A 24,197-nucleotide genomic window follows, 5' to 3' on the forward strand; every position below is an offset into this window, starting at 1 on the left:
CGCAAATAACATACTCAATGTGCTATATTGCAATGTGCAGAGTTTAAGAAATGAGGATGATCGTGTTGCACTGTTGCGGATTGTCAGGTATGATGTTGTGGTCATCACTGAATCGTGCTGAACAATTGTTGTAGTTGGAAGCTGAATGTCCACGGTTACTCGTAATGGAGGGATAGGAAGGAAGGCAGAGAGGGCGGCATGGATATGCTGGTATAGAATTTCATCAGATCTGTAGTAGGATGTGACGTAGGATCGGAAGATGTCAAATGCTTGTGGGTTAAGTTCAGAAGCCATAAGTGTAAAAGAAGCCTGATGGCAGTTATATACAGGCTTCACAACAGTATCTGGGATGTGGACTGCAGATTACAACAGGAAATAGAAAAGGTGTGTCAAAAGGGAAATGTAATGATAGTCATGGGAGATTTCAACATGCAGGTCGATTGGGAAAATCAGGTTGGAAATGGATGTCAAGAGAGTGAGTTTATTGAATGCCTATGAGAAGGCTTTTTACAGAAGATTGGTGTTGAGCCTACTTGGGGATAAACAATATTTAACTGGGTGTTATGTAATGAACCGGGAGTGAATAAAGAGTTTAAGGTAAAATAACTATTAGGAGGCAGTGATCACAATATGATTGACTTCAGCTTGAAAATTGACAGGGAGAAAGTGAAGTCTGATGTTGCAGTATCTCAGTGGAGTAAAATAAATTAGAGTGGTATGAGAGAGGAGTTGCCAAATAAATTGGAAGGAGATGCTGGAAGTGATGACAGCAGAGCAACAATGGAATGTGTTTCTGGGGGAAATGAGGAAGGTGCAGGATAGATATATTCCAAACATTAAGAATTACTCAATTACAGTCTCCACGGCACGCTGCTGGTTAGAGGTCTACAGTCAGAGGAATAACCTTCCACCTTTGTCATCTGTTTTCTACCATCAATCCAATTGTGTATCAGTTTAGTCAGCTATCCCTGGATTCCCTGTGACCTCTACCTCCAGAGCTGTCCACCAGTGGGCAAAATACATTTTCTATCAAGCTGTGTATAATATTTACAATCTTGAAATTGGGCTCCTTACAGGCAGTCACAACACAAAGAAACCCTGTGGAAGCCATTCAAAAAAAAAACAAAACTGTCAAACACCTTCTGTACAGAAAAAATTAAAATTGCTCAAACAATAGCAGTGAGCAAAGAGCATTCAGAACTGAAGTTCAGGGAAGTGAGTCCACAGACATAAAGCCAGGTGCTGCTGTAGGAGCCCGTTAGTTGCAGGGCACAGACTTCGTTCAGCACAGGGAAGAGTAAAACTAAACACTGGCCCGTCCCTCACCTCCAACTCTAATTGTTGGCGTTTTCTATTAGGCCCATTGCTTAAGTTATCCAAATCCCCGGTCATTTCTTGCTCTCAGATCTGCGCCATGCTGGTACGCTGCGATCTCGAGCCTATACTCACTGCTTCACCTTTCCAATTCTGGTCCACGTGTTCAGATACTAAACTGAAGAAAGGTCAATTTTAACGCTGTGAGCAAAGATCTGGAAAGTGAAAGACTGGGACACGTGGTTTTCCTGCAAATATGTGAAGTTTTGAGAGTGAAAAGCTTGCATGTGCCAGGAGAAAAAGAAAAGATACCAGTTTTAGGGAATATTGGCTTTGAAGAGGTGTTGAGGCCCTGGTTATGAAGAACAGAGGTACGTCATAGCTGTAGGCAGTTGTAGGCAAATAAGGGATGTTTGCAGTAGAAGGCATGCAAGAGGCCGCTTTAAAGTATCCAGGTATCTAAACGGAGGCGTGGTGTATCCCTGTTAGAGCAATTCCGGAGTGCTGGTATACAGTATAGCAAATGTGAATTTCAACAGGAACCAGTCTTCAGACCTGAGTATCAATTGTTGATGAGTTTAAAGTGCAGACCAGAACAATAGTGTTCCTGGACAAACTGGCTGATCGCAAGCAAAGAAACACTCCATGGTCCTGAGACGCTGCAAATTCATGAATGCAGCCCAGAGTCAGCGGCGATTCATATTCATTCTCGGTGTCGTGAGTGTTGCAGTGGTGATTGCGGTGTTTGAAAAGTGTATGTAATTCAAAGGAAGCATTATGAAAACATTGTAAATGCAAAACAGTCCTGCTGATCTTCAGCATATAAAGATGTCGTGTAATATTGCTTCGGGCAGGTCCTAACTCCAAAGGGTGTTTGATTCCTTTTGCTGATTAATGACTTCTATATCCACAAGGTTCAGTGTCTCTCCTGCGATTTCATTCGGTCTCAATAGCCCGAGGAAAGGTGAATCCTGAGCGATTCCACAAATACGTTAAGAGCAACGAGGTTGCAAAGGAGAAAAGTGCAAGAGCAGATCGGTAATAAATTTCTGGAGACGAGAGAGGTAGGGGAGACCGTAGATAGATTTTTGCATTTGTATTTAATTAGGAGATGAACACAGAGTGTATAGAAGTTCGACAAAACGGCATTATCTTCATGAACCACCTACAGATTATGGGGGTGTGGGAGAGTCTTTGCTGTGTTGAGGCAAATGAGGGTGTACGAATACCCAGGGCCTGACAAACTGTTCCCTAAAGCCCAGTGGGAGGCCAACAGTGGCAGAAATATTTAAATTAGAGCATTGAACACTACAGCACATGAACAGGCCATTCGGCCCGCAGTGTGGTTATCAACCAGCTATAGAGCAAATCAAAAGCACCCAAACACTATTCCCTCCGACCTACACCACATCCATATACCCCCATCCTCCTTTCATCTATGTTCCTGTCCAAACATCCCTTAAAAACCTCTTATATATTTGTTTCTAACATCATACCATGCATTCATGGCTCTCTGAGTAAAAACATCTCTCATATCAAACTTCAACATACCTTCTCTCACGTTCAATACATGACCTGTGGTATTAGACATTACAATCCTGGGTTACGGATACACTCTATCCACACCCTCTATGTCTCTCACGTTCAATACATGGCCTGTGGTATTAGACATTACAATCCCGGGATACGGATACTCCCTTTCCACACCCTCTATGTCTCTCACGTTCAATACATGGCCTGTGGTGTTAGACATTACAATCCCGGGAGACGGATACTCTCTATCCACACCCTCTATGTCTCTCACTTTCAATACATGGCCTGTGGTATTGGACATTACAATCCCGGGATACGGATACTCTCTATCCACACCCTCTATGCCTCTCACGTTCAATACATGGCCTGTGGTATTAGACATTACAAACCCGGGATACGGATACACTCTATCCACACCCTCTATGTCTCTCACGTTCAACACATGGCCTGTGGTATTAGACACTACAACCCAGGGAGACGGATACTCTCTACCCACACCCTCTATGTCTCTCACGTTCAATACATGGCCTGTGGTGTTAGACATTACAATCCAGAGATACGGATACTCTCTATCCACACCCTCTATGTCTCTCACGTTCAATACATGGCCTGTGGTATTAGACATTACAACCCCGGGATACGGATACACTCTATCCACACCCTCTATGTCTCTCATGTTCAATACATGGCCTGTGGTATTAGACATTACAACCCCGGGATACGGATACTCTCTATCCACACCCTCTATGTCTCTCACGTTCAATACATGGCCTGTGGTGTTAGACATTACAATCCAGGTATACGGATACTCTCTATCCACACCCTCTATGTCTCTCACGTTCAATACATGGCCTGTGGTATTAGATATTACAATCCCGGGATACGGATACTCTCTATCCACACCCTCTATGTCTCTCACGTTCAATACATGGCCTGTGGTATTAGACATTACAACCCTGGGATACGGATACTCTCTATCCACACCATCTATGTCTCTCACGTTGAATACATGGCCTGTCGTATGAGACATTACAATCCCGGGATACGGATACTCTCTATCCACACGCTCTATGCCTCTCACGTTCAATACATGGGCTGTGGTGATAGTCATTACAATCCCGGGATACGGATACTCTCTATCCACATCCTCTATGACTCTCACGTTCAATACATGGCCTGTGGTGTTAGACATTACAATCCCGGGATACGGATACTCTCTATCCACACCCTCTATGCCTCTCACGTTCAATACATGGCCTGTGGTATTAGACATTACAATCCCGGGATACGGATACTCTCTATCCACACCCTCTATGTCTCTCACGTTCAATACATGGCCTGTGGTATTAGACATTACAATCCCGGGATACGGATACTGTCTATCCACACCCTCTATGCCTCTTACGTTCAATACATGGCCTGTGGTATTAGACATTACAACCCCGGGAGACGGATACTCTCTATCCACACCCTCTATTTCTCTCACGTTGAATACATGGCCTGTGGTATTAGACATTACAACCCTCGGATACGGATACTGTCTATCCACACCCTCTATGTCTCTCGTGATCTTGTAAACTTCTCTCTGGTTTCCCCTCAGCCCCCGCCGGAGAAAGCAACACAATTTATCCTTATCGACGTGTGTATCCACTTCCAAAAAGTGATGATCTTCGATCCCCAGGTCTGTCTACTCAGCAGCTCTGTTAATGATCCTGTGCTTAACTGTCTCCTTGCATGTGCCCGACTGAGGTGCAACACCTCATCTGGGTCGACCTCCAGCTGCCATTTCTTAGCCCGCATCTGCAACTGATGCTGTATTGCTTGCCAGTCCTCGGCGCCGTACACAACTCCGCCCTTGTACATTTTCATCCAGGCATTTATATGCATTACAACCAGCAGAGGTCCCAGCACAGATCCCTGCGGAACTCCGCTTGTTAGAGACCTCCAGCCCAAATACGTCCATCACTTTCCTCTGCATTCAGTACGCAAGCCAGTTCTGAATCCCAACAGCCAAATTGCCGTGGATCCCATGCATGTGAATCTTCTAGGATGTGAATCTCCCATGGGGGGCTTTGTCAAGCCCCTTACTAAAATCCGTGTAGACAACATCCACTTCCCTGCCCTCATCCATCTCTTTCCTCACCTTGTCAAGTAAAACAAAAATCCTAATGCACTCTACAATCATCCTTAGTGACCAGAGGGTTGGAGAATTGCGTTTTCTGTTTGAGAAAGGTTCTAAAAGTAAACCAGGAAGTTATAGGCCGGAAAGCCTGATATCAATGGCGGTAAAGTAATTGGAAGATATTGTGAGGGACCGGATGTATTAGTGTTTGGATCGATATGGACTGATTGGGATCGGCATGGATTTATGTATGGTACCACTCTGTGCTTTGCGTGGAAACTTAAAGAAGGCGTTGCGGTTCATATTCTCTACATGGCATTTAGCGTGACGTCTGACATGGTCCCGCAAGGGTGTTTGGTCAACAAGCTTGTCACTGAGCTTTCCAGATAGGTTTAGACATGAGCTTTGTGGGAGAAGCCAGAGGTTGTTGGTAGATATTCCGCTCTCTGACTGGTGGGATCGGATCTGGCTCTGGTGTCCATTGTCATCTGTATGTCCGGTGCATTTCTCCAGCTGTTTTAACAAAGAACCAAAATCACAGGTGGGGAAGATGGGATTGTCGGATAATGCGAGATGGCGCACTGGCACGTTCTCCGAAACCCCACTTTGTTCTGCCTGTGACTCACATTTCAATAAAGTCCAAGGACTCTGTTGGTTCATCAACATATTAAAGACAATTAATCGGATGTGTTTGCCGTTGTTGCAGAGGAATCAAAAGGCAGTCTGACTGGGAATGATCGTGTGGCTGCTATTTGTGTCCGAATTTAGAAACAACAACTTACCGACCATTGATCAGTACAAACCGCAGAATATGTGGCCATCATGTTAGGCTTACACTGAGTGGAGGAAATTTGTCCATGTAAATTTGTAATTTGTTCAGATGCCTCTTTCGGTTCTGATGAATTTTAAAACGGGTCGGTCAGTCTGGAACGAGCTGGACACCAGAAGTCGGTCAGAGGTACTGCTGGAAACTCATCAAACATTATTTCATACGCAAAGTATTAGTTTACACGTGCATGGGACCCTGCACATGCAGGTACTGAGGGGAATGAGCGGGTTGACTGTTTAGATACAAAAGCGGTTAAAAGTTCAACTGTGGATCAAGACCTCCCACTTTGCAAATCAGAACCTGTTTCAGGGTTTGCAGGGTTAAGAATTAGCGGCTTATGGTAAATCTAGTGGGACACTGGGCACAAGCGGAGACACCTCTGCAGAATACCTAACAGTGTTGGGTTCATGGGAGAAGAGGGTAAAAACAAGAAGGGAAGGAATTATATGGATACGAACAAATTGGCCAGACTATAATGAATTATTCCTGACGTCGTGTTGGAAAACTTCACACTAGGTCGTGTAGATTTTGTCATTATGAAGCATTTGAACACAGACTATTTCAGGGGTGAAGCTGATCAGGTAGATAGAAATCAAATGCGGATTTCATTACCTTTCATTTCAGTTGTGGGAATGAGTTTAATTTGGTTCACTGTATTGGGTTCCATTTGCTACAGTCTATAGGATTTTCGGGGGTATTTTGGAATTCATTAGAAAAAAAAGAGCAGTGAGGGTTTTATTTCCCATTTCTCTGCAACATATTCCAGTCCAGTTAGTGGCGGGGACGTACGCTAATTTGGAGTATCAACATCCATGTTTCCAAAGCCCGCCCTATTTAATCACGTTAGCCAATCATTCAGGGGGAGGGTGGAAACTGGTGTGCTTGACATTGGATTATCCAAACAACATCAGACTAGAACTCCCTCTGTCTTGTGGGAAAGTCGGACTGTGAGGTTGGTGAATGGAAATAGGCATAGATGGACATGTCCACAGACCAATGGGTGGCTGGGAATCCAGAGTAGTTCGTTGACTGACATCTGACGAGTTCAGGACGCTGCTTTTCCCCTCCCAAGAAACACACTATCCTAATGTCCCAGACCTGCCGGTCCATGGGACAGTCGGCTCTGAAATAACAACTGGGAGATCAGGCGGTGAAGTGAGGAACTGGCGGCCGAATTTGGGATATTGCGGCCGTCTCCGGCTTGTACCAGGTCGCGGCTTTATTAATAAAATGACAGAATATTTCACCGCCCTAATTACCTGCTCCCTGAATTTTGACTGAGTCACAGCGTAAATAAATGTGTTCGTGCAGCAGCTGAAATCACTCAGCAAAACCCCGACGGAGAGAAAGATCCATTCAGAATCATTAAAATTTAGTCCTTTCCCTAAAACCTGATAATATATGAAATTTACAACCAGTGTCATCCACAGCAGGATGAAGCTGCCGGAGAGGGTGAAGAGTAAAACCACAGACCTCCTCCTGCTCTCCATCTCCAGGTCACTGCCATTCTCCCCCTTGCTCTGACCCTTCAACCCCTTACGGACCCGACTGGCCACTAAAATGTGCCTGACTGTCAGAGCGTTGAGCAGCAGGATCCCAGCGAAAGGGAGGAACGGAGTTAAAACCGTATCGAGCCAGTCATAACTCACCCAACCAGGGTCAGTAAAAGCATTGTCCAGGAGATCACAGAGCCACGGTACATTGTCGATTATCTCTCTGGGTTCCCACATGAAGTACTGGGGAAGGTTTTTCAGACAGAACAGTGCACCGGTTGTTGTTAGAACCACAGCCGCAGTTTTCCCGGTGCAATATTTTGTTTTCAGCTTCTGGCAGCAAATGGCGACAAACCGGTCAAAGGTGAAAGCGACGGTGAACCAGACAGAACAGTGTGTGGCTGTGAACCTCAGTACATCGATAACACTGCACACAGGGGTGATGTCTAGAAAACTCCGCGGGAAGTAATACACATTGATTCGATGCAAAATGACCTCGATGACAATGGTCAGTAGATCCGCCGCTGCCATGGCCACCAGGTAGCGAGTGGTGCAGGTAGAGAGGCCGCACTTTCCCCGGGACAGGATCACAATCGCCACTAAATTCACTGTGTGTGGGGGAAGGGAGAGAGAGAGGGAGTGAGAGAGATAACAGACACTGGGCATTAGAGACCCCATTCCTCAAGGGATCGGGTTTCAGCTAAAGATTAGAAGTGGTGGAGTCCGTGAACGGTTGCTAATCTAACATCCGACACGGGTCACATTGTCTCTGACCTGCCTTCTTTAGTGTGGAGATTAGGCGATGTGTGGACAATCGTGGGCTATAAAAGTGATCTGCATGAGCAACAACGATCGGTGCTGATCCCGATTCCATTCGCTGAGGGCCGAGAAGGGATACAGAGGGGAGCAACACACACAACATACTGGAGGGACTCAGCACGTCCGGCAGCGTACATGGAATTGAACAAACTTTGATTTGGGGCCGAGACTTTTCTACAGGACGAAGCGGTGCCCCAATTTACGACGCGTCTCAGAGGGAAAGCAGGAACAACTTAGTAACCTGAGGCTGAGTGACTCCGTTAATGGATTAATTCCACAGCGCAGTTCAATTCGATAACTCTCATCAGCAGACCAGTGGACACCGGTGCAGGTGATCAGACCCAGTTATTGACCGACAGGCAGTGAGATCCGACTGTGACAGACTCCACAGGGAGACATGAAACACAGGACCAGGGTTTCTCTCTTGTCAATAACTCAGAAACAGTGAACTTTACAATGTAAACCCATCCCAGTCACAGCTTGCGGGAGAGCTGGCTGTCCCCACACTGGGACAACTCCGGACAAGGTGTCATTGAAGGCAAGAACAACGTTCGAGTCGATCCCGTGAGCTAGATGAGAGACAGGAGTTTAGCTCCGCTTGTCATTAAATATGAAAAATCAGAGTGTTGAACTGACAGGATCAATATCTCTGACGGTTATTTGTACTATGATCATCAAGTTAGAAGCTTGTCAAATGATCATAAACAGATTAACGTGGTTAACACACAGAAATACCAAACTTGAATTGCTCTGCTCACTCACCAGGAACTCCAATGACGGCGATGAACACGTACAATATTTTCTCCACACTTCTGTACCTATCGAACATAGCAGGCATTTTCTCTGTCCAGTGACCTGTACCCTCTGTGTTACAGGTGATCTCTCGCAATGAAATGTTAAGGCAGCACATGCCTGGGGTTTTAAATACCATTAATCGACTCCACAGAGACACAGTTCAACAGATTTAAAAATAACTCTTTTTAAATTATTTACAAACCAAGTACTTCAGGCAGGTGCAATCCCCGTGGTGACAGATTGCGATTAAATTAATTAACTGGCGCAGTGTTTGGATTGTTCGTGTGAATTAGTTTTTCCCAAACGGTGACTGTACCTTCAGTGGTGTCTTTTCAATTAAATGTGCTTCCACTCTAAATGGGTAGTTTAAAGGAGCCATTTGGGAGAGAAAGAATATTGAAGTAAATTATGTCATTGTAGTTTGTAAAATTGTATTGAATCACCTACTGTTACCATTCTCCTCCAGAGTATAAACACGTGGATTAGTTTGTGTTTGGGGGACTCTAACGAGGGGGTTGCCAAGAAAAGATCTGCTTGTGATGGTGAATAAACACTTTCAGAACCCTCACAGAACCCTCCGCATCTTCAATGACTTAGTCACAGTCAAAACATTTCGGTTTTCGTCCAGGACCCACCCTTAACCCTAATACATGATCATAAAGTCTAGTAGGGGGTTGAGTATGTTTCAATCATATCTCCACGTATGTGTTAAAGAACACGGCTGAGCGCTGGAGAGACGGATAAGAAAGTGCAGTTCTGTGTAGCGTGTTTCTGTGACTCTGTGTGGATCGACCCATTGTCTCTCCCTGACCCTGCCTGATTATACACGTATCCATAGGCCTCGAGTTCAATTTATCCTCCCGGTTCAGTCCCTTCCCGTCTGTCCTCGCAGACTGCACATGCTCTCGAACTCTCATTACAAACACTTCACAAAATGGCTGCCTGAACCATAAAAATCAAGAGTAGAGGTCAAAGTTCAAATTGCATTCATGATTAATCTGTGTACAAATGAAACAACATTGAGATTCGTCAGAGCAACAAATCAGCAGACACAATTGCACATTGGATCATCTCAGCAAAATTATTTCAAATAGTTCACAAACCGGCTGCCTCCACCTTAGAAAATGGCAAGAACAAGCTTCAACGTTCAAAATGCATTTATCATTAAATTATCTCTAAATAAAACAAGTCTGATAGTCGTCACTCCTCCAAATCCTCAGAACCCTGAAGTGCATACACATCCGCAATGTGTGCTCCAAAACCACCGAACCCCCAAAATCCGTATGCACCCTTAAATCCGCCGACATTCCCAAATCTCTGCACACACTCAAATTCTCACCGACACACACCCCAAATCCGTGTGCAGCTAAGTTAATGTGTGCCCTCAATCCGCATGCATCCTAATATTAGCTGGAAAACACCCATTCCCGTCCATATTCCCAAATCCCTGTTCATCCACCATATTCTCCAAAGCACTCCTAAATCAGTACATATTATAAAATCCGTCTGCACCCCCGAATCCGCTGCGCACCCGAACCCACTGATTTTCCAACATGCACATTAGATTATCCCAGCGCAAGAATCATTTCAAATAGTTCGCAAAAGGACTGCTTACATTTTTTAAAAAACAGCAAGTACAGAGATCAAAGTTCATATCGCGTTTATCTTTTAAAAAAAACAACCTTGTGATTCGACACGTCTCCAAATCCAACAGCTCCTCAAAGTCAGTGTTCACCGCCAAATCCGCCAACACACCCAACTCTGCATATATCAGCAAATCCGTGTACACCCATAAATCTCTGCTGACCGGCAAACCCTCATTCAAACCTCAAATCAGTGTGCAACCCCGAAGCAACTGAGACCCGGACCTGGCTCTGTTGTTCATTGTCATCTGTATGTCGTGTGCATTTCTCCAGGTCTGTCAAGAAAGAACCAGAAACACAGAGTGGATGTGTTCAGAGACATGCTTACTGCGAGCTGTAATGAGAAGCATCTCCACTCTCCATGGCGAGAGATCGCTTCTGCTTTGCAGCTTACGAAGTTTGCTGGTCAATACAAATTGTCAGTCTGTGCTTTGGCTGTCATCTGTTCTGCCGGTGGCTGCTCCAGTGCATATCAACCTCCTCTCAGTGACACAGTGAACAATGATCAATTACATGGTGCCTGTCAAATACACACTCAGCATATAGCAAAGAACTGTGGGATCTTACAGGTTCCATTCTATTACATGACAAAGTTTCGAATATATTTTGCACAATCCCGCCTTTGAGTCAGCACAATCTTCTTTTCCGAGTCCGCATCAAAGGATTCCCATTTTCAATATCCTCTCCTTAGTCCTACACAAAATTACAAGATGGTGGCTGCCAATATTATAATACCAATAGTCTTTCCATAATGCAGGTCAGCAGTCCACCTTCCCAGACGGCCGACAGCTTCCTGGGAGTTGTAATGATGGAAATGGTCTCCTTCTTCCTTCAGCTTCTCGGTGCCCTCACGGATGTGATCTGTTACGTGAAGTATATTCTCCTGATTCATCATGTGCGTACGTGCAACGGTCTTGGCCAATCAGGACACACGTGGCCCCTTTCCCCATGAAAACAAAGTCCAAGCCATTCGGATTTGCAATGCCACTTTACGAACCGTCACCGATTTCGCCAACAATTTAGATATTGCTTGTTGGGTTTGTTCGAGAGTATAAGTAATTTCATTTGCTAACTTTTCCAATGCTGCTGCCATGTTAATGAGCTCCGGAGCTGCCTTGCTGATTTCCTTGGCAAGTGTCACCTTCCCTGTGAGGTTAAGAATGCATTGAGTTCAGGAGCCGAGAGGTAACGGTACAGCTATATAGGACCCTGGGCAGGATCCACTTGGAGCGCTTTGCTCACCTCACCACAGGAATGATGTGGAAACTATAGAAAGGGTGCAGAGGAGATCCACAAGGATGTTGTCTTGGTTGAGGAGCATGGCTTAGAGAATAGGTTGAGTGAACCTGGCCTTTTCTCCTTAGAGCGACGGAGGATGAGAGGTAACCTGATGGATGTGCATAATGTGATGAGAGACATTGATCGTGTGGATAGTCAGAGGCTTTTTCCCAGGGTTGAAATGGCTAACAGGAGAGGCCATAGTTTTAAGGTGCTTGGAAGAAGGTACAGAGGAGATGTCAGGGGTGAGTTTTTTTTTGTGTGTGGAGTGCGTGGAATTAGCTGCCGGCGATGGAGGTGGAGACGGATACAATAGGGTATTTTAAGAGACTCATGGTTAGTTGCACGGAGCTAGAAAAATAGAGGGCTATGGGTAACCGGACTTAATTTCTAAAGTAGTTACATGTTCAGCATTGCATTATGGGCCGAAAGGCCTATAATGTGCTGTAGCTTTTCTATATTTCTACGTTTCTATGAGGACATCACCAAGTCTTTTTAACCTTGGTTAACATTGTTGAGTTGGGGCAAATCATTCTCTACAACACTCGTTTTCAAATTTATATCTTTATCCAGACAAAGTGACATTCTGACTATACTGATAAGGGAATGAAAGGGGTCTATGTTTCTAAGTCCCATCAGCCCTGACTAGAAACCAAACATATCCTGGCCTGAGGACCTGGACCAGTTAATGTAACAGTTCATCTGTATTTCATTGAAGATCACAGTTAAACGGGACACATCCATTTCTACATGTGCCAGGACACCCATACAGACTCAGCAGCTTGAATGTTTGTGGCGACCACATCTGTCAGGGAAAGGACAAGAGCTAATCCAACCGACACCATTCGGTCTGTCAGTGGTTTTATCTTTTTCCCGTCGTCACGCAGCTTCTTGCAGTGAGAGACGTGAATCCACGACGGCCTTTCTCTCACCATGATTAGTGACCAGCAATACCGGAAATGGTACTTCAAACTGAGGCTCCAAACACATCTCCCTTTTAAATGTCCGCACCACCACGTAGTCACCGGTTCACTGTTGTAGCATTTGACGGTCTCTACAGTTTGCTGGGCCTCTCTTACCTGCTGATGATATTTAGTGATTTTTAAGACGATACGATAATTGAACATGCTCTCATCCAAGTGGTGTACACGCACTTGTTTAATTCCTGATGGCGCATCAGACGGCAGTCCCGTTGTGATTTCATGTGGGGACAGCCCAGTGGTTCCATTGGCAGTGGCTTCTGTAGTCATCAGAACCAAAAGCAGCTCCTATTTCCACTTTAGTCTCATTTCCTCACAAATCTTCCTATGTAGATTCTTAATGATTCCGTTCATATTTTCGACTCGTACCGCTGACTGTGGATGGGAGCTACAATGGAAATTTTGACCCGCTTGTTAGGCTTTGCATACATCTTCAATGACTTTACCAGTGAAATGAGTACCGTTGTCACTGGATAGTTTCCAGGGGATCCCAGATCGCGGGTTACTTCCCTTAACAAACATTTTGTCACTGTAGCTGCATCATTTATTTTCCACAAACAAATGCTTCAGCCCATCGTGAGAACACATAAATAATGTCTAATACATTCTTTCACCCAAAGTTGGAGATGTCATCAGGACCAACTGCGCAGGTCGCTCGCCTCTGACACCACAAGGGTGGGCCTAACAATACCTGCACAATCTAAAATCCATTGTCTACAATATCAGATATCATTCTTAGAAAGTGTTTCAGTTCTCTGCGAGTCGTTCGCATCCGTCTTTAACAGAAGTCTTAATCGATGACCTTCTGTCCTGGGTACATCCTAGGTAAATAACTTCTGGTTGTAGAAACTAATTTCTGCTTTGATACTTTTTGAACTTTCATAACTAGCTTATGTAGCTAGCTTATGGAGCCCTGATCACAAGTTTCCTTTCGGGGGTTTCAACAGGGGGTCATCTACGTACTGTATTAATGTGGTGCCAACCAGAAAACTCTTTACCTTTTTTTTTCCGTTTGCAATTTACATGACAAAACACTGATTTCATCAAAACTATTTTCCAAGAAATCACAAATTCAGAATATGTCAAAAGTTTTGACATCTTTTCTGTTCTATAAAAGAACGGTATCTTGTTAGTTGAACAACTTTTAGGATTGCTCTCAAATTATTCCAATTTAAACAACATTGTTAATTTCAAATTCTCAAACGTAACGGTACACCAATGAGTAATTTTCTCCTGGAATGCAGGCATCTCATATCCGAATACAGATGCACGGATTTCCATCTGCTAAACCAGGATTGCACATTTCCAGTGTGGAATTCGTGTGGCTTTAATATCAATTACATGGAAAACAAATAGGGAAACACACACACACACACACACACACACACACACACACACACACACACACACACACACACAAACACACACACAAACACACACACGCGCGCGTGCGCACAGAGAGAGAGAGAGAGAGAGACAAGACAGCACAAAAATCCATGTTTGTATCATTCTTTCAATTCTTCATTCATGTCATTTCATGTATTATCAGAAAATGTATGCAGTACACAATCCCGTGATTCTTCTTCAGATAGTCTCGAAACCAAGATAAGGAAGAACAGCAACATGATCAACAACTCCTCTTCCGCACCAAATGCACAAAAACAAATAAAAACGGAACAGAAACGTTGTCCCCTGCAGCAGTTTTGCGCCACAAAAATAATTGCAAAACTTAAAATAACCAGTCCATTTTCACACGTTATAAAGAAACAGGGACGGTTGGGGGGAGGGGGCGGGGTTGTTACTGCTGCGTGAGGCCCTGACACAATAATACATTTTTAACACAAAAGCGAATTCAAGTCAGAATAAAATATTTCCCTTGATCACCTTATTTTTGGTCTTTCGAAGCCCGAGATTCATTCGAACTCTCTCTTATTATCGATTGAGCAAACACAGAACAACTTTTCCTCTCCCACGCTCACGCACAGAAACACACACACACACACGCACACACACACAAACACACACAGAGTTCAACTGTTCAGCAGTGCGCTTATGACTTACAAGGAGAAAGCCATCTCCACACGCTATTCTGGGTGTCAGCTCCTCTACTTAGCGACTGCAACGCTTTTATTCAAGGCCTCGCAATAGAGAGACCTTACCCGTTACACAATGAACATGCCTCCTGCCACATCCTCACTTAGCATATAGCAAAGCACACTGGTATAATTCAGAGTCCATTTGTGACATTACAAGATTTAATACATAAAAAATCTCAAAGTTTCGAATATATTTCATCGGTACTCAACTTCTACACTTATGAATGTCAATTCAATCCATTTACAATAACCGTATCTTGTATTTCCCAATGTGTTGCATTGAACATAGCCATTTTTAGGTTGGTTCGAGACTTTCCTGCATTCCGAAGAAATTTTACGCGTTGTATTCCTACTTTAGTTTCTACAAGGGGTCCAGCTCCAACCATGTGGTGAACGCACATACAATTTGGACTCCCCCTAGGGATAACTCTGGATGCAAGTCGTGGCTTTTCATCAGCATCATGGGCATTGCATTTTAGATAACACTGTTGACCTTCCAGGGGGCAATGGGCCATTGTTACATCCTGACAAGTCCCAACCCACTTGGGTTGTGGGCAATCAATGGCAAAATAAACTTCCCGTCCGGAATTGCGTCATTTCTTTGGGGATTCATAACAGTGGGAACGATACAGTTGGAACAGTTGGAAGTACGGTATTCCAACCGCGTGTTCGACTACCTAGTCATTAGGCGGCGCTGTTGAGCTCGGTGGCAGCTCATCCTGATCAGCACCCCGTCTCCCTTCATTCTGCCACTGCAAACCTTGTTCTGTGATAGGGTCGTTTTAGAACCCTGTTCCCCCTTACCCTCCTCTGTACCTTTCTCCCTCAATCCCTTTTCCCTCGTTCACATCATCCCTCTGAGAGCGCATGCTTCAGCATGTGTGGGATTTGAATGGATCAATATTTTCACACACTCTTCTGCTCTCCTCGGTACTGTGCGATACCAAGTTCCTCGGCCAGTTCCTACTCTGTCACGGAGTCAAATTCTGCGGATCCAAAGTAGGACCCAAAACACTCGAGAAAACCGGCCACAACCTCGTCACAGATATAGAAGGTTCCTCCCTTTCCACTGTCTGCAGTCATGCAAAACCTCCACTGTCAACTCTATTAGTCCAGCAGCTTCTCGTGGTGCCTTCTGTAAATCACCCCGTGTCCCCTGGGCGAGTGACTGTTCCTCTGGCAGGGCTGAAGGGAAAGCTGAAGTTAGACAGAGAAGGGTTAGCTTCCCCTCCTCCGTTTCATATAAACCGTGAGTTACCCTGTCTGCCGAATGCACTGGGAAAGTTTCCGAGAATCATCACTCAATCACAGCTCCAGCACTCAATTGGGCCACGTCAAAGGGACAGAATACCGTGTCACACACGCTTCACACCCCCGGCTCCGGTGTGTCCTGCAGTCCCTCCATTACTACAGGCGCCATTGGGGCACTGAGTGTTGAAGGTTCCACCCACTCTCGGAAAAACCTGCTGGGAGGCGGGCCACTTCCCCAATAATCCTGGCTTTTACACTGTTAGTCCCGGAGTGCAGGGACAAAGGATGGCAGACGTGGCTGTTCCTCATGGAGATCGACTGTAGTGGGTTCCCGGCACGGCCAGCATGGAGGTTGCTGTCTGTGCTGGGCCTTGATGAAAAGAGCACGAAGCAAGCAGCTGGCAGGATGGGGGAGGAAGCAGAAAGAGCCCCTGACTGGGTATGGAGCTGGAGAGAGGGGTTGAGCTGGAGGTCAGGAACAGATGGGCAGTGACTTGGCCCTCACTTCAGATCCACCAGCTGGACAGTGTAGTGGTTAAGGGTTGAAACACTCTGTGGTTGGGCATTACCTGACCATCTCTGCCCCTGGACAAAGGCTACGTACGATTACCTCATCAGGTGACTGAAGAGAGCAACCTGGTGTGTGATACAAGCGTCGCTTCATACGCTAAATCACCGCAATCTGCATCACCATCGTCAGTCCTCGCACATATCACTCCTCTCCGAGCTGAGAGTTCACTTTGCAGATTTTCCATCTGTTTTAAACACTTGCGATCAGCGCAGCCTTTCCTCTCAGCTGCCGATTTCTTCATGACATTCACAACAGCCGTAAATCCCGACCCTGACTTTTCCTTTCTCTAATTCTGTATCCGCCTGTTTATACTCCTCTTCAGTTTTCTCATGTTCTCTTGTTAACGCTTCACACTGAGCCTGAAACTGACTCATGTGGATCAAATTCGCCTGAACCTGCTCCCTCAAAATTTCATTTTTCCCCTCTCTCTAACTCTTCCCTACACTTACACAATTCCTGTTAGTTTCAATTTTTTCTCTCTTCAGTTCAATCATTTAGTGTGATCCAGACCATGATCTACATTTCCATGTGTCACTGACACTATCCTTTGAATTATACTGAAGTTATACTATACGTTATTATATAATTATATATAATTACATCTTTTCTATTTTGTAATTATGATTTATAATTTAAATTTTTATTATATTTACTTCGATTTGTACTTCAGGGAGCGCGAATCGCAGAAACAATTATCACTGTGATTATTGTACGCTCTGGTATCAATAGTTTGGTGACAATAAAGTATAGTAAAGTATAAAGTACTGACTCGAGCCTTGAAGCCTCGGGAACACCAGTATTCCGAGGTCTGACCCGGAACAAAAAATAATCACTAAAGCTGAACAGGAACTGACAATTCGGCGATCATTATTCCCAGACAAACAAATTGGAACCTCCCCATTTTGTTGGGTATTTTTCGCCAGGTCTTAGACCTAAGTACCAGAAAAAAACAACGTTCAACAGTGCGCTTATTACTTACAAGGAGAAAGGCATCTCAACTCCTCAGAATAGATGGATCTTTTACCGCTTACAAAGTTCGCTTTTATACAAGTGTTCAGGCTATTCTGGGTGTCAGCTCCTCTACTTACCGATTGCAATACTTTTATTCAAGGACACGCAATGTGGAGACCTTTCCAGTTCCACAATGAACAATGATCAGAGCATCACATGCCTCCTTCCACTCCTTCACTCAGCAGACAGCAAAGCACTCTGGGATTATGCAGGGTCCATTTATCACATAACAAGATTAAATACCTTAAAAATCCGAACGTTTCGAATATATTTCAATTGTACTCAACTTCCACACATGAGTGTCAATTAAATTCATTTACAATAACCGTATCTTCTATTTCCCAAAGTGTTGTGCTGAATGTGGCCAGGTTTAAGGTGGTTAACAAGGGGTCCAGCTGCACCATCCAACCATGTGGTGAACACACATTCAACTTGGACTCCCCATAGGTAACTCTAGATACAAGTCGTGGCTTTTCATCAGCACCATGAGCATTACATTGCAGGCAACACAATTGACCTTCCAGGGGCAATGGGCCATTGTTACATCTTGACATGTCCCGACCCATCTGGGTTGTGGGCAATCAATGGCAAAATAATCTTCATGACCGGAATTGTATCATTTCTTTGGGGATCCAGTATTCATAACGGGGGAACATTGATATTCCAACCGCGTCGTTGACTACCCAGCCATTAGGCGGCGCTGTTGAGCTCATCCTGATCGGTCACTCCCACCCCCGTCTCCCTTCAGTCTGCCACTGCACACCTTGTTCTGTTATAGGGTCGTTTCAGAACCCTGTTTCCCCTTACCCTCCTCTGTACCTTTCTCCCTCAATCCCTTTTCCCTCATTCACATCATCCTTCTGAGATCCCATGCTTCAGCATGTGTGGGGTTTGAATGATCAATCATTTCACACACCCTTCTGCTCTCCTCGGTACTGTGCGATACCAAGTTCCTCGGCCAGTTCCTACTCTGTCACGGAGTCCAATTCTGCGTATCCAAAGTAGGACCCAAAACACTCGGGAAAACCGGCCACAACCTCGTCACAAACATAGAAGGTTCCCCCCTTTCCACTGTCTGCAGTTATGCAAAATCTCCACTGTCACCTCTATTAGTCCAGCAGCTTCTAATGGTGCCTTCTGTACATCACCCCGTGTCCCCTGGGCGGGTGCCTGTTCCTCCGGCAGGGCTGAAGGGAAAGCCGAAGTTAGACAGAGAAGGGTTAGCTTCCCCTCCTCCGTTTCATATAAACCGTGAGTTATCCTGTCTGCTGAATGCACTGGGAAAGTTTCCGAGAATCATCTCTCATTCACAGCTCCAGCACTCAATTGGGCCAAGTCAAAAGGGACGGAATACCGTGTCACACACGCCCCACACCCCCGGCTCTGGTGTCTCCTGCAGTCCCTCCATTACTACAGGCGCCATTGGGGCACTGAGTGCTGAAGGTTCCACCCACTCTCGGAAAAACCTGCTGGGAGGCGGGCCACTTCCACAATAATCCTGGCTTTTACACTGTTAGTCCCGGAGTGCAGGGACAAAGGATGGCAGACGTGGCTGTTCCTCATGGAGATCGACTGTAGTGGGTTCCCGGCACGGTCAGCATGGAGGTTGCTGTCTGTGCTGGGCCTTGATGAAAAGAGCAAGAAGCAAGCAGCTGGCAGGATGGGGGAAGAAGCAGAAAGAGCCCCTGACTGGGTATGGAGTTGGAGTGAGGGGTTGAGCTCGAGGTCTGGAACAGATGGGCAGTGACTTGGCCCTCACTTCTGATCCACCAGCTGGACAGTGTAGTGGTTAAGGGTTGAAACATTCTATTAAGGTTGGGCGTTACCTGACCATATCTGCCCCTGGCCAAAGGCTACGATTACCTCATCAGGTGACTGAAGAGAGCGACCCGGTGTGTGATACAAGCGTCTCTTCATACGCTAAATCACTCCATTCTGCATCACCATCATCGTCAGTCCTCGCACATATCACTCCTCTCCGAGCTGAGAGTTCACTTTGCACATTTTCCATCTGTTTTGAACACTTGCGATCAGCGCAGCCTTTCCTCTCAGTTGCCGGTTTCTTCATGACATTCACAACAGCCGTAAATCCCGACCCTGACTTTTCCTTTCTCTAATTCTATATCCGCCTCTTTATACTCCTCTTCAGTTTTCTCATTTTCTCTTGTTAACGCTTCACACTGAGCCTGAAACTGACTCATGTGGATCAAATTCACCTGAACCTGCTCCCTCAGAATTTCTAACTCTTCCCTACACTTACAGAATTCCTCCGCCAGTTTCAGTTTTTTCTCTCTTCACTTCAATTAGATCATCCAACAAACATCACATTACAACATTTTTAATCCCTTATAATTTCTTTAATTTATTTTCACTAACTATTTTTCACAATTCTTCCTCCACAGTCCCGGACCCTTGGCTGTCAATCTTTTCTAACCACGTATCATAATCTGACCACTTCCTTAATAATTAACCATGAAAGTAATCTCTGAAATCCTCGGAATTCCTGGGTTCTTCCTGTCCTTTCCCTTTCACATTTTAATATCCTAACCTACTGTGTGGTTCAACTCGACACCAGGGTCCCAGACCACTTTTCTTTCTTTTCCAGTGCACCGCAGGGCACTAAAATATGTTCACCGTTCATCAACTGAGATCAGTTTGGAAACTCACCAGGCAACTCGTAATTAATCACAGCTCGCACTTTATTTTTCCTGCACAAACAACAAAGTAACTATGTTGACCCCAGGCTAACAATTTAAAACATGAATTCCACTGCTCCCTCTGTACTAATACACACCCTGACCACTTCTCAAATTCACAACACTGAAACAGGGGATCCCACTGTATCCAAATGATCGATCATTTCTTCTCTCAGTCCCTTCCATGGGGGTTCTTCCTTGTGAAGGTTAGTCTCAGGAGTTATCACACCTTTGCATTTGAAACTCTTTACTTGTTTTGAAACAAGTCTTGTTTGAAACATTTGAAACAACTCTTATCAGTTCCGAGGACGCATCTCATTCTTGTTGGCTGAAGTCCATCAGGCTGATGACTAACAGATTTCCATTGGATGCAGTCCAAGGGCTACACAACTTCATGCCAAAGGTAATTTCTTTTGTTCTCCTCAACAATGGTTCCAAACAGACAAACTGTGTCGCTCAGACTCTCAGCAGAAATATCGAGATTCCTTCTGCAGACCTGCCACTGTACATAATACACACCTTATCTCAGAGTGACTTCAGGTTCAGAGAAAACGAGATTCCTTCTGCAGACCTGCCACTGTACATAATACACACCTTATCTCAGAGTGACTTCAGGTTCAGAGATAACGAGATTCCTTTTGCAAACCTGACAGTGTACATAATACACAGTTTATGTGAGAGTGATCTCAGGCTTACAATGGGAATACCAGTAACTTCTTGTGTTCAGTTGATCTGATTGGGTTATCCCATAGCAAACAGTTCACAAAATGGGGTTACAGAGCAGCTTCACAAAATGGCAGCCTCTATTCCTTCGACCTCATGGCAAAAACACAGACAATTGAACACTCTACTTCCACTGTCATTGACCCATTCACGTTCGATATTTTCTTGCATTCGTTAATTAATTCCTGACCCACAGTGGTGTATTTTGGTGCAGAGCAGTCAGGATGGGATGCTCCTCCAGTCAGATGTGGGAACTCTGGATATCTGACAGTTTTCCAATGACTATTTGCTGGAAGAGCACCCAATCACAGTGCCTGACTGACTGGTTCAGGGAGTTGGATGTACTCAGGATCATTCGGGAGCCTGAAGATACTATCAATGAAACATCTGAAGAGATGGCCACACCCAGAGTACAAGCTTCGGATAGGAGATGCGTGACCACCAGCAGAGGTAAGGGTCATTAGGAAGACAGTGCAGGGCTGTCCTGTGGGCGTTCTCCTCAGCAGAACACCTTGTTGGATACTGCTGGGTGGGTGGGGAGTTGACCCATTGGGGCATGGAAGCAACAGAAAGGCCGGCAACACTGTCCACTCTGAAGCTTAACAGGGAAGTGTAAATTTAGGCCTTGTGGCAGTTATAGGAGATGATAGTTGGGGAGAGAAAGGAGATTCTGTTGATGTGGACGGGATTTAAATTAGAACTGATTTCTGCGTCACAGATCCAAACCATTAAACTCCAGTCCCATTAAACGTGAACATTAGCTGAGGAATACCTCCCACGCCCAGTGACCAGAGTGCAGAACTGGGTTTGATAAACAACAGTAATTGCCGAGTTCGGCACCAACAGTCACTTTTGAACTTGATTCAGCAACTGTGATGGTGAAATATCCAGCCTGTAGCCTGTTTAAACAGTTTCCCCAGTGTGAACTCGGTAGTGTGTCACAAGGTGGAATGACTGAGAGAATCTCTTCCCACATTCGGAGCAGGAGAATGGCCTCTCCCCAGTGTGGACTCGTCGGTGTGTCTGTAAGTCTGATGACTGACTGAATCTCTTTCCACATTCAGAACAGGCGTACGGCCTCTCTCCGGTGTGAATACGCTGATGTATCATCAGTTGGGATGACTGAGTAAATCCCCTTCCACAGTCTGAGCAGGTGAACGGTCTCTCCCCAGTGTGAACTCGTTGATGCACCTTCAGTTGATATGACCGAATAAACCCTTTCCCACAGTCTGAGCAGATGAACAGCCTCTCCCCAGTGTGAATTCGCTGATGTGTCTTCAGTTCAACTGACCGAGTAAATGCCTTCCCACAGTCTGAGCAGGTGAACGGCCTCTCTCCAGTGTGGACTCGCTGGTGCACCTGTAGGTCAGATAAATGAACAAATCTCTTCCCACATTCAGAGCAGGAAAATGGCCTCTCTCCAGTGTGAATTCGCTGATGTACCATCACTTGAGATGACCGAGTAAACGCCTTCCCACAGTCTGAACAGGTGAATGGCCTGTCTCCAGTATGAACTCGCCGGTGGGCCTGTAGCCTGGATGAGTCAGTGAATTTCTTCCCACAGTCTGAGCAGGTGAATGGCCTCTCCCCAGTGTGAATTCGCTGATGTACCTTCAGTACAGATGAATGAGTGAATCCTTTCCCACAGTCTGAGCAGGTGAATGGCCTCTCCCCAGTGTGAATTCGCTGATGTTCCTTCAGTACAGATGACTGAGTGAATCCTTTCCCACAGACTGAGCAGGTGAATGGCCTCTCCCCAGTGTGAACTCGCTGATGTACCTTCAGTTGAGATGACCGAATAAACCCTTTCCCACAGTCTGAACAGGTGAACGGCCTCTCCCCAGTGTGAGTTCGCTGATGTATCTTCAGTTCAGATGACCAAGTGAATCCCTTCCCACAGTCTGAGCAGGTGAATGGCTTCTCCCCAGTGTGAAGTGACTGGTGTCTCTGCAGTTGAGATGACTGAGTGAATCCCTTCCCACAGTCTGAGCAGGTGAATGGCTTCTCACCAGTGTGAACTCGCTGGTGTGTCAGTAGGCTGGATGACCGAGTGAATCCCTTCCCACAATCAGCGCAGGTGAATGACATCTTATCAGTGTGAACTCGCTGGTGTGCATCAGGTTAGATGAGTGAGTGAAGATTCACACACTTCCCACACTTCTTTGTCAATTCATAAGTCAAATGTCAGATGTAGTAAACCCCTTGCACAATCAATGCAGTTGAAGAACTGATCTCCAGTGAACAAATGCTGGTGTGTTCTCAGCTCCCCTGTTCCAGTGGATTTCACTGAGTTACAACAGAAAACTTCATTTCAGACACAAAGCACTTTTCCAGCTGTGATAACATAATTCTTCATCTTCACTTTAACAGTGATACATGGTTAAATATCTAGCAACTCCTTAAATATCTGGGCAGAGACAGCAAACTGACATGTTGTTCTGTTTAAAATTCCCGTACACAATTTTTGCCATTTCTAATCTGTAAAAAATATTTACAAAAGACATCAATGAGTGAAAGTCATCATTCAGAGAGGTGTATGGTCATCCACTTTGTTAGAAGCAATGAGAGTGCAGACTATTTTCTCAATGGAGAGGAAATAATGTTGAAGAGTACGAGAATATAAAAGCAAGGATGTGTTGTTGAGTATTTATAAAGTGTGGCCTCACTTGGACTGTTGAGAGCAGATTCAGGTCCCTTAAGTAGAACAGACATACTTATATTGGAGAGCATTCAAAGGAAGTTTACAAAAATATTTCTGTAATTATAAGGTTTGTCAGATGAAGAACACTTGATGGCTCGGGGCCTCTACTCACTGGAGTTCAGAATAATGAAGGGGCCCTCATTGAAATCTATCGAACATTGAAAAGTCTCGATAGAGTGGATGTGGAGAGTATGTTTTCCAGAGTGGGGGAGTCAAAGACCAGAGGACACAGCCTCAAAATCGAGCTTTGTTCTTTCAGAATGGAGATGAGGAGGAATTTCTTTAACTGGAGTGTGGTGAATCTGTGGAATTTGTTGCTATGAGTTGCTCTGGAGGCCAAGT

At 45.1% G+C, this 24,197-nt stretch overlaps 1 pseudogene; it reads right to left on the reverse strand.

The window, feature by feature from the left end:
• The window catches only part of LOC140723691 (uncharacterized), an 805,012-nt pseudogene that overhangs the window by 316,296 nt on the left and 464,519 nt on the right, over positions 1 to 24,197 (reverse strand).

This window comes from Hemitrygon akajei, unplaced genomic scaffold (genome assembly GCF_048418815.1).
Source record: "Hemitrygon akajei unplaced genomic scaffold, sHemAka1.3 Scf000126, whole genome shotgun sequence".
NCBI classification, from domain to species: Eukaryota; Metazoa; Chordata; class Chondrichthyes; order Myliobatiformes; family Dasyatidae; genus Hemitrygon; species Hemitrygon akajei.